Raw genomic sequence first — 18,729 nt, forward strand, 5'->3', positions numbered from 1 at the left:
ACCCATGTCTCCCGTTCCACGGCTTAGCATTCTTTTATACTTGATTTTAATACGTTTGAAACCCAGACGTCCCTTTAGTCATTGTGAAAAGTTGCCTTTAATGAGTAAAGTGAAACATGTGTAAGCCTTTCCAGATCTACCTTTGTATAATAGAGGGCAAAATGGAACCTTGATACTAACTGAAGTCTCTGGGATAACAAGAAATTAATAATAATAGAACAGATTATACCTTCATGCTTAATATTTCAATCCTTCACAGGTAACCTCTGTGATTTTAATAAGACTATTTAGATTATTAGCTACAAGTCAGTATTAGTAGGAGTATTACCATCTGGATGAACTATTGCAAAACCATGGAGAGCTTTTTTATAGTGAAGATCAAAATGGTTCAAGAGAAATTGATACTACCCACTGGCAAAAGTATGAGACTGGAAGAACCAAGAACTCATTTCATTTGCATTTAGCTTTCTTCTGAAGCTTGAGAAATACAAGTCTGGGCTTCTCTTCACAGCACTAGAAATTCATTAATATTAATGCCAATTTATAGTATTTATGGACAGATTGTGTGCCACTTACAGGGTGTCTAGGTAGACTTGGGTGCCTAAATTCGACTCTTCCTGCCCTACTGAAGTCCTAAAAGTCCATTAATGTGTCTTCTTTTGAACATACCTTTATCACATCCTTAAGACTGAGTTGCAAAAAACAGTGAGGAAGAAGAGGACCCATCCACCTTCTGTATTATTTTGAGTAGGATGGAACAGAATCACATATGGCCACCTAAGTCCAGTTACATGCCTAACAGATGGAACAGAATCTGGCCCTTACTGTTTTATAATTGTCTAATTATCACAGTTAACAATTAAAAATGAACTCTGTCACAAAACAAAAAGAAAAAAATACTTCTAACAGGGAGCATCTACATGTGAAATTAATGCAAATTCATAAACTCTGGAACATATTGTGCCAAAGGCTGTTGCTCCCAGGTGCTGCATTTACATGTGCAACCAGGACTGCAGTGTGTTGAGCCAGGTTGGAGCAGCCTCAGCTAGATGTGGGCCCAGGAGGTCAGCCTTCCAGCCCACAGCTGCTCTGATCCAGCTCAACGTGCTGCAGAGGGGCTGGCTGGGGCACGAAGATACTCCAGTATGGGGCTAGTCAGCATCTACATATGTGTTGCTGTACACAAACAAACATGCTTCACAGTAGTACTTGGATTTACAAGTACTAACCTGCATCAGAGTTAATTAGTTTCCTGTGGCCTAATAGATCCACACATGTAGACAGTGAGACTTTACTGCGGAGCTAATTAGACAGCTCCACAGTAAACATTTTGTGTAGATGTGCCCACAGATAACATCTTTCATTTCAAGATCTTAAAGTATTTTGTAAAGTAATTAATTAGGTGTCACGGTCAGGAAACCTTGATGGTGGGGAGGATAATATCAACCACATTTCACAGAGAAGAAGCTTATTTAAATCCCCCATCACAGGGGTGCATTTTACCCTGTATTATTGTAGAAAGCTAAGGAGTGTTCATGGAAGCACAGGAGGGTGTGAGTGAATAGTTTATAGCAGAACTAGGCATATTCATTCTGCCCAAGAATGATATGTATTTACAATAAATCATGATTGCTGCTAGCCCCCCATTCTGGATATAAGGGATCCAGAGGAGTGAGCAATGGAGCATCCACTGATAGGTACAGAAGCACAGGAGATGGGTGGTTAGGATGGTAAGAGGGAGGAATCCTCAACATGCTAGGTAGCAAAATGCAGTCAGTGCAAAGGGGAAATTCAAGGGGCTTGTGTAGGAAGCAGGATCTAGGCTGTGGCTTTGAGCATTACAAATTGGCTCTGGCCCTAATCATGGGGTAGTGCTGTCCCTTACACACACAATTTTAAAGTAAGAAACCCTCAGGGGGGTGGGAGCACCTAAAAGATTTTCCATCTCGTCCCTCTCTCTAAAGGACTAAATAGAACTCCCTCCCATGAATTCTGAGAAGCTGTTTGGAAATCTTTTTTATATGTGTTGAACTACATTGTTTGAAAAAGGTGAAAGCTAGGAAGAAAAGAAACCTAACCTTTGTTTAACCTTTGCTGAGAAGAAAGTCCTTCAGAAGGTTTTTTATAACTTTTACATATTTTATTCAATCTGTTAACAATGTATGATCACTGAGAAAAATAAAAGAGGTCATATCATGTGGCCAATGATACTTGAATGCAAATGTGCTTTACCACTCATTGTACCAATCACATCTGCTGTTTGTTAGCATTCCTTGAATCTTTTCAGGTTAGTATAGGGGCACTGCCCATTTCTTAAATTGTTCTGATGAAAAACTTTAAGTCCATTCTATGTTTTCCTCAGACAAGGTTACAATATGTGTTCTGCCAAAGCTAAAAATAAGGAGTATGATCCTTTTCTTAATTGTTGGGATTAATATATTCTATTCTTTGTCTATATTCTATATTCCATTCCTGATTAAAATGTGATTAAACTCCAGTATCCTAAATCTTTAACACTCAAGCTTCATATAGGACAACTTAGCAAAAAGAAAACAAGTGCCAGTAGATAAACTGCTTTTCTTTCTGGATGGAACAAGAGCAAATTTCAATGCTTACGCTACTCACTCTTTCAGTATCTGTCAATCTTTTAGATTACAGATTATATACAGCAGTTGCAAGTCAGCCTTTATAGAGGTGGGTGAATATTACCCTTTTTGCAAACATCAGTTAAGAGCAACATTATTTGTCATTGTTGTTGTCATCAATCAGCAAACATTCAATTCAAGGATGATCTCTACCACAACTCATTGGTGGGTGTTGAGGTGACTTAACAATCCATGAGCCATAGATTCATCCACAGAAATTACAGGTCCCCCATACAGGGGGAGTAGGCTATGGGATGAGATTACTCTCCTTTTCCTTCCTTCATCTCTCTTCTCTGCTTTGAGGGCAAAATGCTTTGCCTTGAAATGGACTGCTTGGTTAAGGCTGTGGCACCATTGGAGTCAGTTAGCAGCCAGCTCCTCCCAGCTCTTGATATCAGCATCTATTTTTTTCAGATATGCCTTCCATGCGCCCTTAGTACGTTTCCTCTGGCCCCTTGAAGATCTCAGACTGTAACTAACCTGGGAGAAGAGCACTTGTTTCAGGAGTTGAGAGTCAGTATCTGTACACAATCTGGTCCAGCAAAGTTGGTGCTTGAGGATTACCAACTCAATGCTGGTAACATTGGCTTCAGCAAGGATGCTGGCATTTGTGCAACAATCTTCCAATTTGATGTGGAGGATTTTCCGGTACCTCTCCAGGCTCTTGAGCTGAAGCAACAGGTCATCCATGTTTCACATCTATAGGAGGAGAGTTGGAATGATGACTGCATTATAAACCTGGATCTTGGGGTCTTGAACATTATCATTTTGGTGGCAGGTGGCTAGTGGTGTCCTGCAGAGTTCGGTTCTTGGCCCCATGGTGTTATCAACAATTTAGATGAGGATGTGTAAAGCTTGCTGGCCAAGTTTGAGGACAATACTAAATTTTGAGGAGAAGTGGTCACGCTAAGGGATAGGATGCAGATCCAAGTGGTCCCAGACAAGCTGGAAAGATGGGCAAAGCAGAACTGAATGCAGTTCGATAAGGATAAATGCAGAGTGCGTCATCTGGGGAGAGGTAACCAGCAACATGAATATAGGTTAGGAAGAGGTGTCCTGGCCAGCATGATGGCTGAAAGGGACCTTGGGATTATGGGTGATCACAGAATGAACATTAGCCGCCAGTGTGATGCTGTAGTCAACAGAGCTAATAGCATACTAGGATGCATTAGCCAATGCAGCACAAGCAGGGCTAAGGAAGTAATACTTCCTCTCTACTGAGTGCCAGTGAGACCCCAGCCGGAGTACTGTGTCCAGTTCTGGGCACTGCACTTCAAAAAAGATGTGGAGAATCTTGAAAGGGTCTAGAGAAGGACCACAAGAATGATTAAGGTCCTGGAGAACAAACCTTATGAGGAAAAACTAAAGTAACTGGGACTGTTCAGCCTGGGAAAGAGAAAACTAAGGGGCGACTTGGTGGTCATCTATAAGTATGTAAGGGGTGAATATCAGAAGCTGGGAGAAAAACTTCACTACAGCACCCTGGGGGAGGACAAAAAGCAATGGCCATAAACTGTTAGAGGATGGTTTCAGGTTGCATGTAAGGAAGAACTTCTTTATGATAACGGTGCCCAGAATCTGGAATAGACTTCCCAAAAAGGTGATGCAGTCCCCAACCTTGGAAGTCTTCAAGAGGAGACTGGACAGACACCTTGCTGGGATGATTTGATCTCAGCAGTATTCCTGCCCAAAGCAGGGGGTTGGACTCAATGCTCTTTCAAGGTCCCTTCCAGCCCTTAATTTCTATGATAAGACTTTTTTAAAGCAGGTGTATATCCTAATTTCATTTAATAACTAAAAGAAACTTGTCTTGCATTGAGACAAAATTTCTTTCAGATGGAACTAAGATCATTTATAGAGATAGCATGGAACAAACACTCTAGACACGTAACATTAGTCCTAAGTCAGTCCACAAACAGCATTCATGTGCTTTAATACCTGCACGTGTACATGCTAGCCTTTTTCCCCTTACTGCTCAATAATTTTCTGCACAGTAAATTTAAGTGAGCATAAATGCACATGAAGATATGCTATATGTGATGTAAATTACCAGTCACACACAATAAATATCATAGCCTAAAAAGAAAGCTTAAATTGAATGCATCTCTACACATGCTGAGATATATCCACAAAAAACTTCCAGACTAAACAAGAGTGAAAAGAATTACTACTTGCAAAGGTATAGTGAGCTCATTCAGCCCTCCAGGGCAGGGGCAGGAGGGTAGGTATGCCAACCACTGTAGAGCAGGTAGTGAGTGGGGAAGAAGAAGGGAAGCCTTACCAGCCTGGGAACTCTGCACACCAAACACAGCTGCTGCTGCTGCCACTTGCCCTGTTGCTGTGGCTGACACTGCCTTCCCTGTACAGAGAGCTTGGACAGCAGCAGCAGAGAGAGAAAGTGTGGCTCCATGGCACAGGCAACCTCAGAGCTGCTCCTGGGCTCTGTTCATTCCCCCATTCCCCAGATATGCTACTGGGCACAGGGTTGTGAAAAACTCCCTTGGGGGGAGCACCATTTCAATAACCACCCACCCTCCGGATGCACTACTGGGTGTGGGGCTGCTCCCATGGATGGGCCAGGGCAGCACAGGGATGCCTCACCATGGCAAAGACTTCCAGCAGGAAGCAAGAATCTGATGCCTTTTCATAACTGATGCCCATGGCTGGTGACCCACTCGCCCTGCCATACAGTCATGCTACTGGCTGTCTCTTCATGGATAATGTCTGATCCATAAAGACATCAAATACAGATTAAATTAGTGCGAACTAAAATAAAATCAATTACCATCAGGGGACCTGAGGTGAGAGGCTCTTCCCTGACAGGGATGGAGTTTTTGCTTTTAGTGTTGGTTCATTTGCATTACATAGTCATTGTAAAACACTTCATATACAGGCACTGAGCAGACAGTAGGCTTCCTCAGAGGGTACTCCACCTGTACACCACAAAATGTATTAGATGCCTAAATATATTTGGCAGTTGGACCACACAGTTCCCTAGACACCTAATCTTGGGTTTTTGGGTCATAGTCACCTAAGTCCCTGAGGATCTGAGGTCTGTCATCGAAGGGGAAGGTTCAATACTGTTACACCATGTATTCACACCAAACGATGTGAATATTAGGAATAACGCCACTTTGGTGGTGCATTTCTGAACAAACGTGTTAGTGAACTAATACAGTACATATACGCAAGCAATGACATAAGGATATGAGCAAGATACACTATTAAAAATGATTAAACATAGCTCCAAATTCCTTATAGCATCTTACTACACAAGAAGTCATATCTCTCACTGACATTAATGGGATCACTCTTGGAGGAAGACATTAGTCATACAATATAGAATATAGGTATAGAAATAGAGATTTTTTTTTAAATGTAGGTAAATGGGTGCCTAGGTAATATACCTACAAATAAGGCTGATGGTATAAATCATTAATTCTACTGGGAAATCTGTCACTGAAAACTCAAGAGATTTGAGTTCAAACAAATTGACTCCAGTTTGACCACTAAGCATGTATATAGCTTCAAAAGATACAGGAGTGCAAAAAGTTAATCACCTGCTCAAGATCCTTCCCATAAAGCACACATTTTGACTTCCATACAAGTGCAGTTTTTTTAACAAATTAAATTAGCTCCTTGGATCATGGTAATTGCATAATAAGACCTGATTGATCTGATGTGTGTTTAACCATTGCTATTAGTGGAAACTAAAATCCACTTTCCCATTGATTCCTGTCAAACTAGTTTTTCTTAAAACAGTCTCTTCCAAATCTATTTGTATTATTTTTTAAACTTCTCATTGTTCACTACACATCTGCCCGACTGTAGTAGCTGTCATTCAACACAGAGATCTGTCAAGTCTATCTCCTCTATGACAATAATTATTCAGTTTTTCTTCAATAAAATGAGTGTTTTGGCTAAGATAAATGTGACTGTTATAAAAAATAGCTTTACATTGTATTTCATAATCCAGCTCATACATTTTTCAATTCTTTCTCATTCAGATAAGAGAAACTTGACAGATTTTGAGCATAGTTAGTGTAAAAACAATTTATTTCTTGTTTTACAGAGGATCATCTCTGAACCACTGCTCTATCTAAGGGTTTTTTTTCCCCTCCAGCATATATGGCAGAGGGCAATGTCTGAAAATGCAACAGCAAATGTTTATATCATTACAGGAGTAAGATACTTCCTTTTTATAATTTTCTCTGATAAGAATTCAGGCTCAGTTTTCAGTTTTTCTAATGCATGTTGACAAACCTAGCACCAGAAATTCAACAAATCAGTAGAAATAACACGTATTTTAATGGTAGAATACAACAGCACTGAATAATGATCTATCTACATAAGATTTTATACCACCCTCCTCACAGATTTGTGTGAGCACCTTCTGGTAAAGAGGAATGGGAATTTGTCTATAGGGCTAGGGACAGACATTCAAAAAGCCGAACCTTAAATTGATTCAATCTTTGCAGGTTAGTCTAGCCTGCCTAAATTGAACCAATTGAATAGCCTGGAGTGAACTGACCAGGGAGGATTTTGGATCCTTTCCCACCAGCACAGGGAGTGAGCAGCAGCAGTTGAGGTGAGCAGACCCCACTGTGGTTCCCATGGGGCAGAGGAGGAAATAACCCCCCTCCCTGCCCCCTGCCTAAGGGGCCCAGCCGGCCAGCCTCTAGCCCTGCCCCAGCTCCTGCCCCTGGAATGGTAAGGGGCAAAAGAGCCCATGCAGGTTCTGCCCCTGTCATGGTGTCCCAGAGTGCAAGCCTCTTCCCAGCAGGGGATGATACTATGGACAGGGAAAGCTGTCGCCAATTGCATGAGGCAAGCAGTGGCAGTGGCAGTGGCAGCACTGAGGAGGCCTTGGGGGACTATGGCTCCCTCCATTCCCCGGTGCCACTGACAACCCTGTGAAATCCATTCCCCTCCCCCACACCAGAAAGAGGCTCATGCTCCCCAGACACCAGGACAGGGGCTGATGCCCCTGTCAGGGCCCTGCTCCAGTGGCAGGATTGGGGTGCGGCCAGAGGCTGGCCAGCAGGGCCCCTGAGATGCAGGGTAGGGATGGGAGTTATCCCCCAATCCTTCCGGCATCTGTCAGAGGTGGCAGGAGGGAGCTTATCCTGTTCCTCTGCCTCATGCAGGGAGGAAGTGGCAGCAGTAAGGGTGGGCAGACCCCACTGCAGCCTCCTAGGGCAGAAGGGTCAATAACTACTTGCCCTACCCCACCACCTAAGTGGGCCATGCCAGCTGGCATCTGGTCATGCCGCCATCACTCTCTCAGCAAGGGGAGAATGTCTGGCAGATCTCAGCTCGGGTCTGTGGGACAGGGAGGTGGGAATTCAAACTTCCCTGGCCAATTCACTCCAGGCCTCCACCTGGGGCTGGCCATGCCCCCACCACTAAACCAGCCAGCAGAGATACACAGGGTGTGTTGGTGGGATGGGGGGAAATGAACCTCTCTTCACTGCTCCCTTCCAGGACCAGCTTCTGGCCAGGCCCGCTCCCCTGCTTGTCCCTGCTCCAGCTAGGCAGCAGCGGGGCAGGGACAGCCCTTCTATGATGGAGCAGAGAGCATGCTGGGATGCTGGGGGACTCTGGTTTAACTTAAAACAGGAAGGGGTCTGAGACAGACATTGCATAAAACGGTTTGAGCTCAATCAGTTAAGTCTGATACTACATTCAACATGGTTTATCTCAAACTGGTTTTGGCCATTTTGAAACCAGTTTATGCACACTGAACTTATGTTCTGTTACAGATTTAAACCAGTTTCTTCTCACTTAAGCCAGTTTATATGTAATATCTGTCCTTAGCCTAAGTGACCATTCTCTTTTGGTATGCTTTTGCTTCAAAGATTTAGATTTCAAATATATTATTCTAGATATTTGCTAAAGACTTGAAAAAAGTACATTCCACCTTTGACAGGGAAGTTTGTAAAGCTGTTGTGAACCTCCTACAGGCAGGTTCATTCCAATTAATAATTTGTACTCTAGGATTTTTCCTCTGAGGCTCTCAGGCTACTTTAGCAAAACTTAAAATTTTGCATCAACCCATGTAATAGACAGATGTCTACCAATTTCATCTATGATATAAGAGGATAAGTGACATTTCTGTTTTGATGTACATTGTGAGAGAGAGAGCGGATAGAAATTTTGGCTGCCAAGCCAATGATCCTGCCACAGGGTTTTGCTTCCTTTCCACTTTCTCTATACTTAGAATGAATGAAGGTCAAATTGTGATCTTTTAAACAGCTTTAGAGATATATTCTAATATCTAAGCAGAATAAAAGTCATGCAACCAGGCCACTGTATACAATAAAAAAAATCATGCCTTATTTATAGTTATATTACTATCTAAAATATTTGATATTTTAGTATTCTGTATTCAGTCAGAGAAGTCTATGTCATAACAAAAATTTTCTACCTAAAAATTAATGCATGCAAAGCACTTTACAAAAATTAATGTCAGTGAGTGCTATAACAATTCATGTTTTGATGAGATTACAAGTTTTGTTGACAATGGTTACTACATAGATGTAATACATTGAGATGTTTGTAAGCTGTTTGGACTTAGAACTGCATGATATTCTGATTAAAAATAGCAATACTACGCAGTACCAATAAAGCACATGTTAAATGGATGAAGATCTGGCTAAATGAAAGATCTGAAAAAAATTGCTACCCCAGGGGAATCATTACCAAAGTAGGATATTCCTCTTGGTGATCCTTGGGTTTTAGGCCTGATGCTATTAAATATTTGTGTCAATGATCTGGAAATAAATAGTAAATCACTGCTGAGAAAGTCTGTGCATACAACAAAGATTAGCAAAATGGTAATTAGTGAGAAGGACAGGGGAGCCATATTGAGTAATCTTGCCTAACATTAGTAAGCTAGGTCCATTCAAATGCAGTTTATTTTAACAGAAACCAAAGCAAGCTTATACATTAGGGCTAGGCACAGACAGTCAAAAAGTCCATAACTGAATTGATTCAGTCTTTGTCTAAACTGCACAGATTAAATTAAAACAGAAGTGAACAGACATTTACCTTTGATTCAGGTAATGCAGCCACATATCGGCAGTGGCTCAGGCCAGAAGCCAGGGCAGTGGCTAGAACATGGCTCTCTGTCTGTGTGTTAATTTTCTATTCCTGCTGCCCCCAAGGTCTCTGGGATTTGCAGTCCAGAATTGCAGCAGCAGGACTCTGCAGGGTTGCTCATCATTTTCTCTTCCTGCTTCCAGGTGCCTCTGGGATTTATAGTCCACAGTCACAGACAGCAGTAAGTCTGAATGGGGAAAGGGGTGTTCAACCCCCGCCCCTACCTAGCCCCAGACCCTCCCTCCCTGCAGACTGGACTGCATCCCCAGCTGGGGTTGCCCCTCCCCCACATCAGGCAGCCCTCACTGCTCCAGCTGCTGGGGAGTACAGGGGTGGGGCCAGGCCTGCTCTCTGGAGCAGAGAGCACAGCACAGCCCAGGACTGCAAAGCATGTTGGTATGCTGGGGGACTGTGATTTAACTTGAACCAGGACGGGGTCTGGGACAGAAGTTTCATAAACTGGTTTGACCCAAATCAGTTAAGTCTGACACTACATTCAACCAGGTCTCTCTTAAACAAGTTTCAGCCATTTTCAAACCAGTTTACGTGCGCTGAGCTTCTATTCTGTTACAGGTTTAAACCAGTTTCTGATCACTTAATGTTCATGCATAACTTCTGTCCCTAGCCCCAGAAACAAGGAATGAAGGCCACACCTACATAACTGAAAACAATTTAGGCATAATAGCACATAAGTGAACCAACATTAGTTCCCAGCAGGATGCTGTGAGGAAAAAAAAGAAGCTAATATCACCCTTGAATGCATATAAATGGGAGAACAGTGACTATAAGTAGAACATGCTTTTTACTCCTGTCCACGGCATTGTTAAGATGGTGCTCTGATTCTGCACAGGTCTAATGTCTGAATTTTAAAAGAAAGTTAAAAAATGAGAGAAGATACAGAAAGGAAAAAAAATCATTCCAAATTTGGATAGAAGTATTACAGTGAAAGACTTGTGGCCTATGACAGCACCACAGGAAGAGTGTGCAGTCAGAGCTATGAGAACACTTGCTCCATCTACCCCCACGTACTTGGGCCAAAACCAGAAATATGCCAGCGAGGCCACTCCAAGCAAGTTCCGTTTGGTTGTTTTCTAGATCTCAGTCTGCAGCATGCTTAGAACAGCTGTTGGGGATAGTTTGGAGCAGCCTCAGCCATGCATTTCTAGGATCAGCTCATGTGAGCAGGCACAGATTGGCTGAAATTGCTCAAGGGTGTCCTAGTTATGACACGCTGCCCCCATGGTAGGAATACACTTACAGTCTGAATCTGCTCATCTTATCAAAAAGAAGAATGAGAGGTGGCTTGGTTATCATCCTAAATGCATTCATGTGAAGAAACTGCTGAGTTCAAAAGGACTCTTTTAAGCTAGTGGAAAAACAATGGCTGGAAGCTACTTTTAATCTAGTGGAGCCAATGGCTGAAAGTCAGACAAATTTGAACTGAAAATTAGGCACAAAAGTTTACGAAGGAGTATGACTATTGAAACAGAGTATCAAGGGAAGTAGTTGATAGTCTCTAGGTTTGTAGTGTTTTCAGATCAAGACTGGGTGTCTTTGTTGATGGATGAACTTTATCTAAACACAAATTATGCTTTAGTTAGAAAAAAGTCATGGAGGGGCACCTCAAGCCTGATGAGAACTGCATTCAGTACAAAAAATTGAAGAATCACTGTCTAGATGTTCTGAATCATTTTATGTTAAATACTCTGAACCTATGAAATGCTTATAAATTAAGCAAAGATCATCTGTGAGGCAGGTAAATATTAGTGAATTTATTTCATAGACAGCGATTGAGATTCTGATCTCAATTATATTGTTTAAAGTATATGTTAATGCATTATCAAATTATACCAGTGTAAAATAGAACAGCATTTGAAATCATTGTGATTTTTCCCATGAGCAGGTATAAGGTTCCACAGATTGCCCAAAAGTGCCTAACAGTACTAGAAAATACTCTTCAAGGACCATAAATTCATAAAATGTAAGGCCAGGCCTGCATTATAAAGTGGACTGAATGATCACATAGAGCAAATAGAGAGATGGAAAATGCTGCTCTTACGAAGTTATTTCCAGAGAACTAAATTTTGAGATGCACAATGCTAGCTGTGGGGGTATAAATTACTCATCCTCAAGTCCCTGTAAATAGGTATAAATCTGTGTATAGATGAAGGTGATTAAGCCTCACAAAAATACCCAAGAGACAAAAGGGCAAGTGTGTGGCAGGAGGAACAACCAACAGGGAAATTGTAGGTGGGGGGAGGTGCATTTTCTCCTCTGGGTTTAGACATATTAGCTTCCAACCCCCTTGCCTACTCCTAAAGGGCACTGGCTGGATCATGATAGGTAAATCAGTTGCCTAAATGGCTCATGGATTGAATTTAGACACCTAAGTCACAAAAAATGGTCCATAACAAAACTGTTCCAGTGGCCCTTGAGTCCCTTAAATGGTGCTTCCATTATGGCCCTAAGAGATTCCTAGGACTTAGACCTAGGCTTCTCTGCATGCCCAGAAACAGTCCTTTCTAAACTCCTATGCATTTAAACATCATTGACATCCAGACTGATACTGGGGAAGTCCCCAAACCTTTCTTAATTCCCCAGAGCTTTGTTTAGGCACCCTCGTAGCATGCTTGCTTCACACTGACAAAATTTAGTTTGTGCAAAACATAGCAGCACTGGTCATGTACTGGGAGTTCAGTGGAGGGTCTCACCCCTCTCCTCCTCTACATTATAGACTAGTGATTACAATATTTGCCCTCAAAATGGGTGGGGTGGGGTCTAGCCCTTCCTCAGTTTGAAGAGTCCAAACCTACACTTAACCCAGGTACAGGCAAGTCTGAGTTAAGGGAATAGGTACCAAGCGTGAACAGAGCTTCTCTAAGTTGAAGATCATGAAAACATATTTGCAATTGACCATGGGAGACAACAGACAACAGGCCACCCTGGCGATCTTCAAAAAGTGTCTCAACACCCATCTTGCTCGGGTAATCTGATCTCAGCCGTCTTTCCTGCCCAAGTGTAGGGGGACTGGACCCGATGATCTGTAAGGTCCCTTCCAGCCCCTAACAACTATGAAGGGCATGTTCACCCTGTCCTTTAGAACCTGGACTACTCTTCAGAAAGGAAGGGTAGGCTCACAACATCATAAGGAAAGCAAGCAAGAGAGAACACGATGAGTTCAAAACCTCCTACTACAATGCTATCACCATCAGGCTATTATCCAAAAGGTGAGTAGCAGCTGCTGTCAGTTACAAGCCTCTGAATTCATAGTTGGTAGGGTCGGAAGGGACCTCAACAGATCATTGAGTCCAACCCCCTGCCTAGGCAAGAAAGAGTGCTGGGGTCAGATGAAAAGCCTATCCAGCCTTTAACTAGTATTTAATACAGCTGAATAAATTAGAGCCACAACAGATGATCTGTGTGTGTGTGCATGATGTATCTGAGTGTGTGTTTGCAAATGACTATACTGAACTTTGCAAAACTTTACTGCAGCATAAGCATTTCTAGTCAACTGCAGCCGATACCTGTTAAGATTGGTTAGCTTCATGTGCCACCCTGCACAGCAACAACAGCAACTGTGATATCTACTGACTTTTTTTTGAGGGGAGGGAGGTGGAACTCCAAGAGTTCACGTTAAATGTGCCCTGTTTACTGATGTGATTCTATAATACTTTACTTTCTCTAATGAAAGCCTGTCAGCATATTCTTGGTGGATTTTAATTAATACTTTTCAAATCAGTGCAAATTGGGAAGGTTTCTAGGGGTTTCTATCTCCCAGCAAATTTATAATAGATATTGCTTAGCAAAGGACAGAAAGACCCATAGATTCTTAACACTGTACGTCAAGCCTATTTGAGAAGCAAAAAGTACAGCCAAGGATTTAAATGTTAATAGTTAACAGTTTAAGCATGTAGCTGAAACCAAGAAACTTCTGCCAATTAGGGATAATCCCAAGCAGTTTCATCTAAGCAGAAGAAAATAGAGAAAACCTCGGTTGTATTACTCACAAGATAACTATCAGGCACTAACGTGAAGCAGCTGTTCAAAGGGCAAATATGGCTCTATGTTCAACCAGCAAGGTATTTTTAGCAGAGATAGGAAAGTGTTTGTTACCATACAAAGCACTGGTGAGACCTCTCTTGGAAGACTACATACAATTCTGGTCACCCTGTTCAAGAAAGATGAATTCAGACAAAAACAAAATCAGGAGAATGCAATGCCAGTTTTACAAAAGACCACCAAAAAACCTTGCCTTTTTTGATCTAGTAAAATAAAGGCTGAAAGAGGGTCTGTTTGCTCCCTATAAATACATTGTGGGGAGTAAATGCCAGGGAGAGATGTAAGCCAAAGGACAATGCCAGCACAAGAGCAACAGTACATACACTGACCATGAATTAGTTTGGGCTGGAAATTAGAAGAAGGTATCTCACCATTGGAAGAGTGAGGTTCTGGAACAGTCTTACAATAGTAGTCAGGGACTCAACATTTCCCCATGTAAAAAAGGAAAAAAAAATTCTCATTAGTTTTAAGTTGAAACTGAAATTATGATAGGGTTTATACAAAGCTGTTGCCTATGATATCACAGGATCTGACTTAACGCATGAGGTATGTTGCACAGAAATGCACAGACTGATTAATAAGGCTGTCCAGCTCATGGCTTGTGGGATCCCACTTGGGTGCTGATCCCTACATTGTTCCTGCTGGCTGCTGCTCCTCCAGTTGGGATCTCTGGGCTCTCACTCCCTCCCCCAGCCTCTGTTTCCTTCCTGGAGGGCCCCCAAGAACCCCACAGCCAGGTGGGACCGGGGGACCTTTGTTGGGAGGGAGACCAAAGAGCCTGTGCAGCATGCAGCCCAGGGGGCACGCAGCCCTGGGGAATGAGGCCTTTGTTTTGCAGCCGTCAATCATTCTGAAGTTGAACCACCCTAAATTAACATACATGCAGCACTTTAAAAATGCAGAATTTCTAATGGAGTATTACAAATGTTTAGTGGTGATAGAAACATTTTTGAGATCTCACCCCGCATAGTTTTAACACCTCTATAGAAGAATTTAGTACATCATGCATTTCATAGTTAGTAGGGTCGAAAGGGACCTGAGCAGATCATCAAGTCTGACCCCCTGCCACAGGCAGGAAATAATGCTGGGGTCAGATGATTTAAATGAATTTCAGATTTATTTAAATCCTTAAAGGTACTTAAACACCTTTTTTCACTTTTAGGTACCAATGGGATTCACAAAATGGCTGCTCAGCTGCTACGTATGTCCCCAGTGATTAGTGTTCCTAAAGTGCCTAACCATTGACCTAAACATAAATCAAGGTGGTTCACTAGAGGATCTGAAGTGGGATTCTGAAACTAGACAGGGAAGAACTATTTTCTCTGATCTTAGGGACATGTTCAGAGTATGCCTGAGATCTGATACTTGGCAGACCCTGCAACAGGAGAGTCCGAAACTGGCCACTGGCGGGTGGAGGGGTAGTATATGTGTATGTGTAGCCTCACTGAGTGGGTTATATTGTTCACTTGGGGAATGGGAGTCCTGGATTCAAATTTGAAGCTTGTCTTGAATTTGGAGCAGAGACTTAAGCACTGATTTGATACATTCTAGATAAGTGTCCTAATCACCAAGTTCTTGGTTATTCTCGGAGGTGTTGCTTTCTGCATCATTTTTCTTGACAAACACCTGACTAAACAGATGGTGTCTTAAGTGCCTAACTTGAAGAAAAGGTTCATGGCTGAGAATCCTATCTCTGAATAGGTTAGGTGCTTTTATGTTTACTAATACATTAATTTAAAACACTTAAAATTAATTTTCAGAGCCAAGTGTTATGGAGGGAGTGAGACTGAGAAAAAGTACATAATCCTAATATTATTTCAAGCTATATGATGTCCTGGAAGATGTTAAGTTGTCTGAGACTCCTCAGTGAAAGGCAGAACAATTATTTGAAGTCCCGAAAAGATCACCCTTTTCTTTTATGTCTTGGATTTCTTTCATTTCTTGAAGTGCAAACAAATGAGACTAGGAGGAACTAGTTAGGAGATTGAAATTAGCCTAGAAATAAGAAAGGCAATTTTGGAAAGTGTATAGAAATTCAGCTCAATCATTTTACAAGGTTGGAATAATATTTTGGTCAAGGAATTTGCAGACTTTCTAAGGAACTAACAAAAACCCAGTGAATCTAGTATATTGTTACCTAGTTTCTGAATTTAATCAATTTTGTATGTTGTGAACATTTACATCAATATGTTTTTGCAACTTAGATATAAAACTGCTTTTTTGTTCCATCAGAATAAATCAATTCAACATTCACATTCTCTTCTAAAATATTCTGAAATGCAAAAATGCTTTGTCATTTTGAGAAATGTGTGTCCAGGGACAACATTTTCAAAAATGATTAGTGATCCTCGGTGCTTCAGTCTTTTCTTGGACCCATAGAGAGAACATTTAGGGCTTTTAGTGAAACAACTAATTTGGGCCAACTACAGATCTGGCCTATGGATTTGGTCCCTTGCCTACTGTTTAGCAAAGCACTTTTTTTGGAAAACTGTTTTAAAATTATACAGGAGATCTCATAGCAAGGGACCAAAATATCCTGAAATATTCTTTCTTTGATTTCACCCCATTACTTCTAGTTACATTTCTTTGCTCTGTGCTATGCAGCTCATTTCTCTCCTCTGTGTTTGCATCCATCAAATTACTGTAGAAATACTCACCCTTAGAAATTCCCCAAACAAACGACATGTGCCAGGCTTTATCCTCAAGTGCAGCTGCTCTGATTTACGGTGGTGTTACATCTGGTCTGCACAGAACTTTAAAACTTTTATTCATATGTTAGTCTTTTCAGTGCCATAATTATTACATTTGTTATTCTTTGAAGCCTGTCGCTTCCTCCTGTGATGTTTCCACACTTGTGCGTACTACCCACAGAATCTGGGAAAGGAAAAGTTTTGCCAACAGACCTTCATTTTGTCTGGTAAATTTAGCTAACATCAAATGTTGACCGATTCATCTTTTAAAAAACTCTTGTTTTAGTAAATTAGCATTTTTCAAAACCAGATTGTGGACAAAATCCTGATCTCATAAACGACAATGAAACCAGAATTCAATACACTATTCTATAAAATCAGATGGAGAAAGCATCTTTTGCAAGATGGATCAGGTTCATAGACATTTTGGACTGTGTAGCAGTTGCTTTTAACATTACTTTTTGTTCAGTATGTGGACCATTCAATTGCTACAGAACTTAGTGAAGTCTATTAGACATTTATAAGTTTATTTTGTCATTGCAGGGATTTCACATGAGTGTATGTTTCTGACTACGGTATAACCACTGCAGCATCACACAAGCAAAGGGAATTTACCATCACCTGCTGTGTGCTAGACTTCTCATATCCAAGCTATCACACATCCAAGGATTGTACACACTGTCTTTACAATAGTATCATGCTGACCAGACACACTGACTTGCAGCATCAGTTGGGAACAGAGAGACTCCCCTACTGGGCAGGCTTAAAGTGATGTGTAAAAAAAGCTTAAAACCCTACAGGTTGTTTGGGATGGTGGACTGTGAATTATTTATGTGATTAAAAGTGTGTGTTTGCAAAGAGAATATAAATTACCTAAAATGTTTAAAAGAAAACTCCGTTCATTTTATGCAGCTCGGCAGCCCAATGTTTCAGGACACAAACAAAAAAACAAAAGGAGAAGGAAAGAAAAAAAACCCAACACTTTCCACTTCAGAGAAACAGCAGAATATTAGAAAACAAAAGAATGAGTCCAGATATGCCTGGAGAGGCTGCAACTCTAATTAATTTCAACAATGAGCTTAACCCACACCTAGGTTTAGTACAAAAGTTTTAAAATACAATATATGTGCCTGAGCCTATCGATGCCTGTTTCCATTCGGTGTGGTAGGAATGAAGCCATTCCAACATGCAGTGCCTACCCATGGGCACCACTCTGGTACATGATCCAGCACGCCTTCACTGGTTCTTTCTTCTAGGCCCTCATGCAACTAAGTTGGAAAACCCTCTCCTCACCACAAAGCAGTGATAACAAAAGGGTAAACAAGATTTTCAAAAGCACCAAAGATTAAGTGTCCAATTTCTGCTGAAATCAGGTGCCTAGGTCTCCAATTTCTGCTTTTGAAAATCTCCCCCAATAATGGCATTATCAACTACTCAGTCAATTCCTAAAGGTCTAAATAGGAAGTATGGAATTAACAAGATACGTAAGCCAGGTTCTATTTTTTAACTAAGATGCCCCCATCTTAGCTTTCTTTCTGACTTTTTTTCCCAAGGTAACAGAACTAAGGCATAAGAATGTAATCCAATTTTTCCTGTTCTTTCTATGGGGTGTCCAGGAAACCTTCAGAGATACTGTTTTGCTGTAAAGAATCACTGGGCTCTCCCATTTTCCTCAGTGGGCGTTTTGTTGGTACCATCAGAGATGGATCCTATTTCACTAAGGATATGCATAGCTCTCCATTCTTTTAAAGGGAAATCTTGTGTAAAAGACACCTCTGTCCTGTCAGAATTCAACTTGGCCTTTACAAGGTAAAATGGAGATGTCTTAGCAGGATTCAGGACCTGAGAAAGGAGACACCCATCCAAACCAGTAGATCTACCTAACAAACAATAGCATTGACTTCAGTGAAAAACAACTCTTCTGCCACCTCCAAAAATATGTAAGTGTTTAAATCACAAGCCAAAGTCATAGGAGACCTGGACTCTAGGCATAGATAAGACTCTGCGGGTTCAAATCTGTATCTTTCATGTCCAAGCAGAGTGCCCTACCTTCAAGCTATGAACAGGCATACATCCTTACCTCTCCCATTTAAGATAGATTACAGGGCAGCAAGGGGGAACAGTCGTTGGCCTCAAAGGAGGACACACAAAAAAGAGCGTAACTCTGCAAACCAGGGATGGAGCCGTCAGTTCTTGCGCCTGCTCCAGAAGCACAGCCACAGCAAACTGACCCA

The sequence above is a fragment of the Crocodylus siamensis genome, chromosome 1 (assembly GCF_052110815.1).
Source record: "Crocodylus siamensis isolate JL-2025a chromosome 1, ASM5211081v1, whole genome shotgun sequence".
Classification (NCBI taxonomy): Eukaryota; Metazoa; Chordata; order Crocodylia; family Crocodylidae; genus Crocodylus; species Crocodylus siamensis.